Raw genomic sequence first — 9730 nt, 5'->3', positions numbered from 1 at the left:
TCCCCACCACCGTCTCTCCCCTCTCTGTAAGTCCCCCACCCCTCCCCCCACTCCTCTCTCTCTGCATTTTAGAGCAAATATTAGTAGAGCAAAATTTAGTTTATAGCAAAAAATTTAGTTTAGAGCAAAAGATATTAAGTAGTAGATGTTAGAGCAAAAATTAGTTTAGAAGGAAAAAATTTGGTTTACAGCAAAAGTTAGTTAGGGCAGTAGGGTTTAATTAGGGTAGATGCTGCTTGTAGTATATAGTGATACTAGTAGATGTTAATTAGGTTAGGGCAGTAGTGGTACTAGTAGATGTTAATTAGACGTTTTTTAGTTAGGGCAGTAGGGTTTTGCTAGGTTAATTAGGTTAGTAGTGCTGCTAGTAGTAGTGGTACAGTAGGTTAATTAGGTGAAGTTAAATGAATAACCTAAATGAATGAAATTAGGAGTTAACTGATTTTTTTTCCTTTCATCATTATAGAGCACTAAAGTTAACTGAATTTTGTTCTATTAGTAGTTAAATGAATTTTCTTCAACACTTTGTTTTTGAATTAGCTTATGAAATTTGGACATGTGGTTGCTCGTGTATATTTGGACATGTGTTGCGGTGTCGAAGATGGATATTTGAACACTGTTTCCAGGGAATGAAGCTGAGTGGCCTATGTTTTGCCCGAATGTTAATTCATTTCCGTTCCGGCAAATTTCAGGTTCTCGATTTGTCCACTTTTTAGCAAAGGTCATGCCGAAATTTTCCGTGAATTTGGGCTTGACTTGTGCTACAAACTAGGACATAGAGTGCCCGGGATTTGCCGCACCGGGAAGGAGTCAACATTCCTGCAAAACATAGGCCTTTTTTATGTCATTATTCATTTTATTAGGTCTAGAATTAATTGAGTAGATTTAATCATAGGAAACATGGCTAGCAACGATGAAGGACAGGGTTCTGGTGATTGCGACGACGTCTACCTGGCGGCAGACGAATTTTTGAGCCTTGCCGACGATCAACCGATGTTGTTGCTGGGCCCACCAGTCGCATCGGGGACTGAGACCGACACGCAGACCGGTGCTGAGACTGAGACTTGAGCTGAGACTGAGACTGCACTACTAGAAAAAGGGCTGTTAGTGGCGCACCTGTTTTTGCTATTAATGGCGCACTACAGGTGCGCCACTATTAACACGCCACTAGTAACAAATAGTAATGGCGCACCTCTGGTGCGCCACTAGTATCCCAGAAAATAGTGGCGCACCACACAGTGCGCCATTACTATGTCCACCAGTGCGCCATTACTATGCCTCCCAGGGGGCCATATTTACCTTGTGCTCTGGGTTACTAATGGCGCACTTCTAGATAATGCGCCACTGGTGTGTTTATTGCAGTGCGCCACTAAAGTGCAATATGGTGCGTCACTACTATGAATATTAGGATTTTTTTTCTTTTCTGATATTTGCGCAGGTTACAAAATACATTACTGCACAGAATATAGACAGCACAACATATAAACAGCAGATTTATCGAATACAATAGAAGATTAGTCTCCGAATACAATTCATCATATTAGTCCCCGAATTCAAAATACCGAACAAAGTTAGAACATTACAAGTCTCGAGACCACGAGTAGTGAGTTTGTCTTCACATTACAAGTCGATATCGCTCATCTAAACTACCATCACATAGAAGAGAGTTGCGGTCATCACGATGAGCATCATCGCGATGAAACTGGTCTTCATCCGGTTCCTCCAACGCTCCCTCCTCTCTCCCGCTAGATAGCGCGCGTATCTAGCTTCCGCCTCCGCCCTAGTGGTGTACCCTTTGTAACTGTTACCGCTGAAACGGTGAACCTGTCTCCGACACTCCTCCCAATCGTCGTAGACTCCGGGAACCTTACCCTTGTACACGACATACGACGGCATCTCTATGCACTAGACAAACAAAACGTTAGTAGCAATTCACGGACAATACATAAGCAATATATAAGTATGCAACAAAAGGATCGGAAGAGAAAAGCAACACATTAATAGCACGATTCATGGTCCTACTAATAAATAGCATCGATTACATATAAGTTGAACGTCCAAACTAAAGAGACATAAAAGTTCATTAAAGTTTAATTACAACATGAGCTAATCGATATTTCAGAACTACATAGCATCACTACTTTCGACTCGACTCAGGGACCGGAGCGTGGATGAAGCCGCCGTCTATCGTGATGGTCATGAAATCACGGTCGTTGTCAGCCTGCATTTGTAGCGTTGTTTCTATCTCACTGTTGGACGGTTGATATCTAAGGTAGAACTGCCCCGAGGTACGAAGGACACCTTGATGGATGATTTCCGCAAACTCCGACTGGATGCGAAAGAATTCTTGTCTGATGTCCGCGTCCTGGATTGCCGACAAGCGTACGACCCAATCTTTGAGATTATTTGGTAGCAGAAGGTGATTATGGTCCCGCACGATCGCCCGCATGTGATGGAGGGCGTAGTAGGCATCCTTCTGACTGCCAGGCGGCTGCTTGACACAGGGGAACGTCGTATTATGGGTGAACACGTGCTTGTCGTACCTACAAATTGGCCTCTTGAAGGTGCCTCCAGATCTGGCGTAGCCGGGGAGAGCTTCATCAAGAACTTTCTTGATATTTGTGTAGTCTTTCTTGGACGTTCCGAGTCGAAATACATGGCCATGGAATATTTCGGGCTTAAGAGGATGAGTGTGCAATGTGTGTCACTACAAAAAACACAAAATGTTAGAAAAAAAGAACGATCGAAATCTAAGAAATCATATGTTACGGGGCGGTGAGGGGATGACTTACTCGGGAAAGTAAGGCACGAGGAAGTTATCCTTATCTGGGTTCGCTAGAATGACGCCTTCGAGGTATGAACTCGCGACTTGCCGGTCCCCAGCGCTGCCCAAGATCTTGGCACACATGTAGAAGGGGTCGACTATCACGATGTCCAGGGTCTTGTCTCTAATGATCCGCATCTCCATACTGAGCAAAAATAGCCGAATGAAGGTGTAGTGCAGCGGATGAAGGTTAAACATAGCGAAGATGTCATCAAACCGCAGGACGATCATACCCCCGATGGTGCTATCGACAAAGCCCTTGCCCTCTGGCACCTTGGCCACGAAAACCGGGTATGCCACATCATTCTTGGAGAGATGCCGCTTCTCCAAAGAAAGCACACTGTCATGCAGACTCCGCATAGCACCGGTTGCAGCATTGAGCAGATTAGTCGGTAGCATCGGCCTACCCGCCACATGCACCCTCCTCGAGATATCCTTAGGTGAAGGTGGCCCATCCTGAGCACGGATCGTACTCGGTGCCGGCTTGCTCGCACCCTTATTCTTTCTTTTCCGTCCCCTCTTCTTCTGCTGTAATGGGATCGAGTTCTGCTCAGAGACCGCCTTCTTGAGTGTGTTGGGGCTGATAATATTTCGCACCTCGGCTATCTGAGGCTCGGTGAAGGCGGCAGCTGGAGGCGTCTCCTAAGAACTGAACGCTAGATGACGCGTGTTGCAATTGGGTTTCTCCGCGGTACTAGCTAGATCGCGATCGTCTTTTGCAGGGTTGGGTTCTTGAGAAGGAGGCCCCAAGAATTCTTCACTGTACCCATGTTCGTTGAAGTACTTATCGACGTTGGTAAATGTACCGTCGTCGTCGTCGTTGTCCGGATCCTGTGCCATATGCATGTCTGAATCCTGTGCCATATGCATGTCCGGCATGTCCGGTAGCGTTGCGGCGGTCTTGCCATGGCTTGGCGCCGGCACGACTGGCGGTCTTGTCTGTGGGGTGGTGTCCCCCGCCCCCAAACGAATCTGGCTCTTCGGCCAAAGTAGGGGCCAGCTTAAGCAGGCGCTGAGGGTCATCACATCATCTTCGTCGGCCCCAGCGGGTCGAAACGGAGGTAACAAGTCGTCGCAGCCCGGCAGCATCCGACCCAGTTGAACCCTATACACGGTGGGTGGCATCGGATTACCGTGGAACACGGGGTCGCCCGGTGGAACGATTCTGGCCTTGGCGACATCGATCAACTCGCCATCCACGAAGTGCAGGAGAGTGCATGGAACGTCGGCGGCGCCCTGCGAAAACATGTAGGGCGTTAGGGATGCCCAGTCAAAGGCAAGGAGATGAAGTCATCGGCCGAGAGGCTTAGTTACCGTGATGGCGTCGAGCTCGGCTAATGTCGAGGCACCGCCAACGGCGGGCGTGCAAGTGACGGAGGGGTTGCTTGCTGCCGAGGTGCCGGCCGGCGTATTCTTCCCACACCCGGGTGCATTAAGCTCCAATGCCCGCGCCAGCGCCGGAGACACCAATACTGCCTCGACCGGAGACACCAATGGTGCCGCCGGCGCGTTGCGAGAGTTGCTGCCCGTGAAGCTGGGAATCGGGGGCGGCCCCTGTTGGCCGCCCGCAATCCACGCTTGCAGCCCCTCAATCAAGGTAGGCACAATGGCGGTGATCGTCGCTCCCAGTTGGTCTCGCACTTGCTCTTGGACCATCTCCGGAATCCGCGCCACTTGTGCCTTGAGTTCTTGAACCTCGCGCTGCTGGCTTTCCGAGCTGGTCTTTCTCTCCTTTCGCCCAGCGTTATAGTATTCCGACCATTTCATGGACAAGCCTTTGCCGGCCACATGACCAGCTGACGATGGCTTACTGAACTTATCCTTGTGTTTCATTACGTTCAACGCCCTATTTAAAGTGGTGTCCCAAGGGGAGTTCTGAGACGACCCTGCGCTACTGCTTTCAGTGTCCTGCGGAAGGAATGTGAACCATTTAGAAATTTGGCTTCATTAATTAGAATGCAACCATATGGAGCTAATTACGCGGGGGTGTATTCCTTACCAGAAAAAGCTCAAGCGCCTTGGTCTTCGGATCCGTGGTAAGCTCCTTTGTTACCGGGTCCACCTTGTACCGGGCCCTGACATAGTTCCTGGTCTGCTTGTCACGGTATTTATCGAAGAGGGGCGGTAGGCCTTGCTCAGCACGCTCCGCGTCCTCCTTGTCCCATATAGGTTCCGCCACCCTGTAACCGCCGGGACCGAGTTTGTGGAGCCCTAAGTTCAAGTCCCACATATCTTTCCCCCACTGACTTGATTCCGCGGTTGCGTTGCTCTCGCACTTGATCTTGAACTCCCGGTAGTTAGCTTCGCTGATCGAAGGATTTGTCTCCTTGATCTTCTCATAACTATCACCTCTTAGAATCCTTCTCCTCACCGCGGCTCTCCAAGTAGCCAGGGCCGTGGTCATCTTCGTGAGGGCGGCACTGTTCACTTTATTCCCTGAGAGGCGTGTGTTTGCGAAGTCACCGGGGAACTTTCATCGTTCGTGCAGCTTCGTGAAGAGGAGGTTGCGCAAATTCCCTCGGTCACGATGCCTTAGGTTCTCGGTGTTGATCGAGACGGTGCCCCGGAGAATGCACCCGAGTTGTCCCGAGTACCCACTGACTAATTCTTTGGGTGCCGTTGGATGCCCACTGTAGGACACTTTAGTAAATTCCTGCTTGACGGTGCCGAGCACGTTCGGGCGCCGGTCCTTCTGTTGCCTCTTCGGTTGGCTGCCATCTGTGCGTGTGCTGCCATCATCAGTGGTGGCATCCTCGGCGGCACCATCAGTGGTGTCATCCCCGACGCCACTAGGGGTTGTGTAGTCGGGATCGGTGTCTTCCGCGGCGTCCTCATAGCGGTGAGGTTCTTCCTCCATCTCCTGGGACAGCTCCCAGAATTGCTTGCCCGAATCGCCGGCCTCATCGTTGTGGGCCATGTTCGCTCTAAATAGGAAAAAAATTGGTGAAAAAGTTGGTTATTGTCAAGGAACAAGATCTCTAAGTTGACCAAATAACCTAATTCTCGAGGAATGTCGCCAAAAAGTTGGTTATTGTCAAGGAACAATTGAGAGATGTTTGTGATATTGCCTAGGTGTTTTGGGATGGAACCTGTTAGTGTGTTGTTGCTAAGGTCCAAGTCCACGTTCTCAAGGTCTAAGACAATTTAATCAGGGCAGTGGCAGTGGATTTGTGCACAAGCTAGGCTAGCTAAGACAGTAGCTTCCTTGCAACCCACAAAAGACAAAGGAAAAGGGGTGAAAAGGGGGAGATGGTTAGCTTTGATGAGCAGGCAACATCTTCCTAACCCCCTTCTTCTTGTCTCCTCTCACTATCTCTCTCACACACATGGCAAGCAAGGGTGTCTGAGTGTGTGAAAAAAATACTAAACAAATCCAACCACTAATGTGTGCCACAGCAGAGCACAGATCTCCATCTAGCTAGTAGGAGTAACTTTCCAAGGCCTCTTTCCAAGGCCTGTTTCGGTTGAGAATCGGGCACCTTCTAGGTCAAGAAAATTGGGCATGACCTTTGCTAATTTTCTTGACCTAGGAGTGCCCCAATCTCAACCGAAACGGAAATTAATCAACATTTCAGGAGAAAGGGGTAACGAAGTGATGGGGCAAATGTGCCAGGCACCACAATGTGATAACAGAAACAAAGCAGCACCACAATGTGCCTCTGTATGTATGTGTGTGCTGTCTAGATGCCAGCCACATATCACAGAAAAAATCTTGAGTCACCAAGCTGGCTAACAAACTCCCAAAGTCCACTAGCAGATTCAAGATCTAATTCTATTACACACAACATAGCAATTTAAGAGAATTAGAATAAGGATAGTAGGAAATGAAAAATAATTATGCTCAAAGAACAATGGTAACAGCAAAATATTGAAACCTTTGGTAAGCATTATATTACAAAAAAACAAGATATGCAGTACTATACAATATCCATAACCAGAAAACAAGACATGCATAGGCTATATTTGAAACAAGATATTCTGCCAATCTTAGTTAACTGAAACTATCTACAATTCATGTGTTAAAAAATTCAGTTACATTCAGCTGTTGCTGCAAGTAGCCATTGAAATGGACATAAACCTAATCACGGTCACATCAAACAGCCATGAGCTATTTTGATTTTAGTGTCTACGAATTTCAAAAAAAATTAAGGGATGTATCATGAGACTCCAAAGAAATATCATGGATCGCAAATAAGTCCGCAAAAATTGAGTAATCTCTGCAGTATGCTACCCAGGACAAACCATAGAAGTCAAAGAGAGTGCTATCGAGGATGCTATCAAATGATTGTGATCTGACATGCATGCACGATCGCAGGTACTGAGAAGGCCCACTATTCTGCTGACGAGGCTCGCGTACTAAAGGTTAGGAGATAATGCAATGATGTTTGCCTTGGCAAGTTTACATGGATAAATTCACATAGTTCAACAACTAATTGCATATTTGTGTTGATATGACTGGCCTCCATGTTAACTGCAGCAAAAAGCAGAGGACGTGCTCCCTTACCTGAATGACCGTTGTGTTTATCTAGTTGGTTAGTTCTTGCCCCCACATCAGCTCTATAATTTGAATGGAACCCTTCACTATGTATTGCCTATCTAATATGTGTATGCATTTAAATGTAGGAATGATGGGTTCCGGCAAAACTACAGTGGGGAAGATAATAGCTGAAGTACTAGGCTATTCATTCTTTGACAGGTTTGAACTTCTCTCTAACAACTGCAGCAACTGCTGAAAGCCAACCAAGATCTTCTTTGAACTAACTTTTGAGTGATCACAGCTTAGTTAACTGAAACTATCCTCACTTTGCTTGAGCACTGCAAAATACCTTTCCTATGCAGCAAGAGATTAGTAGAAGTGTGTTGTTTTCTTGCACCAAATCTGTCCTATACAGGTTGTAGTCTTACATTCAGACACACATGTGTGAATCGGTTCAGATATCATCAATATTCAGCAACATCAATTCATGACACATTTTTCACGGACATTCATTCGCAGTTGCAACAGATCATGCACATCAACCAACAATCTTCCATGACAAAAGATTATTCACCTCGGTATAGATCATGTAGCATATAGATTGAGACTGGAAAAGAAAACAATCAAAGATGGGGGACAGGGGAGAGGGAGGGCGGACGCCGGCAGCCGGAGGGGCGGGAAGGGGATGAGCATACCTGCGCTGGACGCCGATGGGTAGGGCTGGAGCTCGCCCCGGTTCTGCTCGATGATGGAGTTCGTCCGATCCTGCAGAGAGAAGGGAAGGTGGAGGAGTCCGTCAAATGGAGCCATAAAGAGATGTGGGGCGGCGGGAATGGAGGGGAGGAGGGAGGTCGAGGTGGACGCCGGCGGGTCAGGAGGGATTTACCTGGCCGCCGCTCGATTTGGCGCGTGGAAGACGAGGTGGGGCGGCGGGTAGACGGGCACCTTGGCGTGCAGGCGCTCGTGGGCGACGAAGCGGCAGAGGTCGAGCGCGTAGGGCTTGAGCAACTCCCTGGAGAGCGCCTCCAGCCACTTCTCCTCCACGAGCAGCTCCGGACTCGGCGAGGCGGAGGTTGCGGCGCGCGCGGGCGAGGGCGATGTTGGTGTCGGCCCTGCGGTGCTGCTCCGGCGAGAGCGGGGTGGGGTCGGAGGGGGAGGAAGGGGAGGATGGGGAGAGGGAGGCAGCGGGGGTGCGGATTGGGAGCGGACGTGTCCCACGGGTGAGGGCGGCGGCGCACGTAGGGGCGGCTGCGCAGTGGGTCGGGGCAGCGGCGCAGTGGGTCGGGGCTGAGGGAGATGTGAGATTGGGGATCGGGGATTGGGGATTTTAGTGGGGGGAGGGTTAGCAATGGCGCACCTTCTCCTGGTACGCCATAAGTACCTTGATAGCAATGGTAAAACATTTATGAATATGAAAAAATATCATCAAATTTGAAAAAACATTCATGAATTCAAAAAGTGCCCATGAAATTTAAAAATATTCATGAGTTCAAAAAATATTAACAAATTCAATACTTTTTGTGAGTTAGAAATTCACAAATGAATGCAACTAAAAATACAAAAAAGTTACTAATGGCGCACCTCCTAGGGGTGCGCCATAAGTACCTTGATAGCAATGGCGCACCTCCTAGGGGTGCGCCATTAGTAACTTTTTTTTGGATTTTTAGTTGCATTCATTTGTGAATTGGTAAAACATTTATGAATAGGAAAAAATATCATCAAATTTGAAAAAATATTCATGAATTCAAAAAGTGCCTATGAAATTTAAAAATATTCATGAGTTCAAAAAATATTAACAAATTCAATACTTTTTGTGAGTTAGAAATTCAATAACAGAATAAACCTAATTAAATAAAAATTGGTATACCAATGGCGCACCACCTAGGGATGGGCCATAAGTACCTTGATAGCAATGGCGCACCTCCTAGGGGTGCGTCATTAGTAACTTTTTTTTGGATTTTTAGTTGCAAAACATTTGTGAATTGGTAAAACATTTATGAATATGAAAAAATATCATCAAATTTGAAAAAATATTCATGAATTCAAAAAGTGCCCATGAAATTTAAAAATATTCATGAGTTCAAAAAATATCAACAAATTCAATACTTTTTGTGTGTTAGAAATTCAACTCCATATGTCGAAATACAATAGAGAAATGAAGACTACAGTTTAAATACAATCGATCTTAGCTAGCTATCTTTTCACAATCTTCTTGCCCTTCTTTTTCGCAAATGGAGTTCTTCTCTTGAACGGACGTCCTTTAGGTAGGGTGGTCCTGCTTCTTCTTGTGGTGTATGGCACTTCATCATCGTTGTCATGTTCCATCTTCGGGTCGCCGTACTTGTCGAAGTCTTGCTCATTGGCGACTCCATCCATTCCGATGATCTTCCTTTTGCCTCTCCTCACGACAACACGACTGGGCTTTGACG

The sequence above is a fragment of the Triticum aestivum genome, chromosome 6D, assembly GCF_018294505.1.
Source record: "Triticum aestivum cultivar Chinese Spring chromosome 6D, IWGSC CS RefSeq v2.1, whole genome shotgun sequence".
In the NCBI taxonomy this organism is placed as follows: Eukaryota; Viridiplantae; Streptophyta; class Magnoliopsida; order Poales; family Poaceae; genus Triticum; species Triticum aestivum.
Note: the sequence above shows the minus strand (reverse complement) of the source record.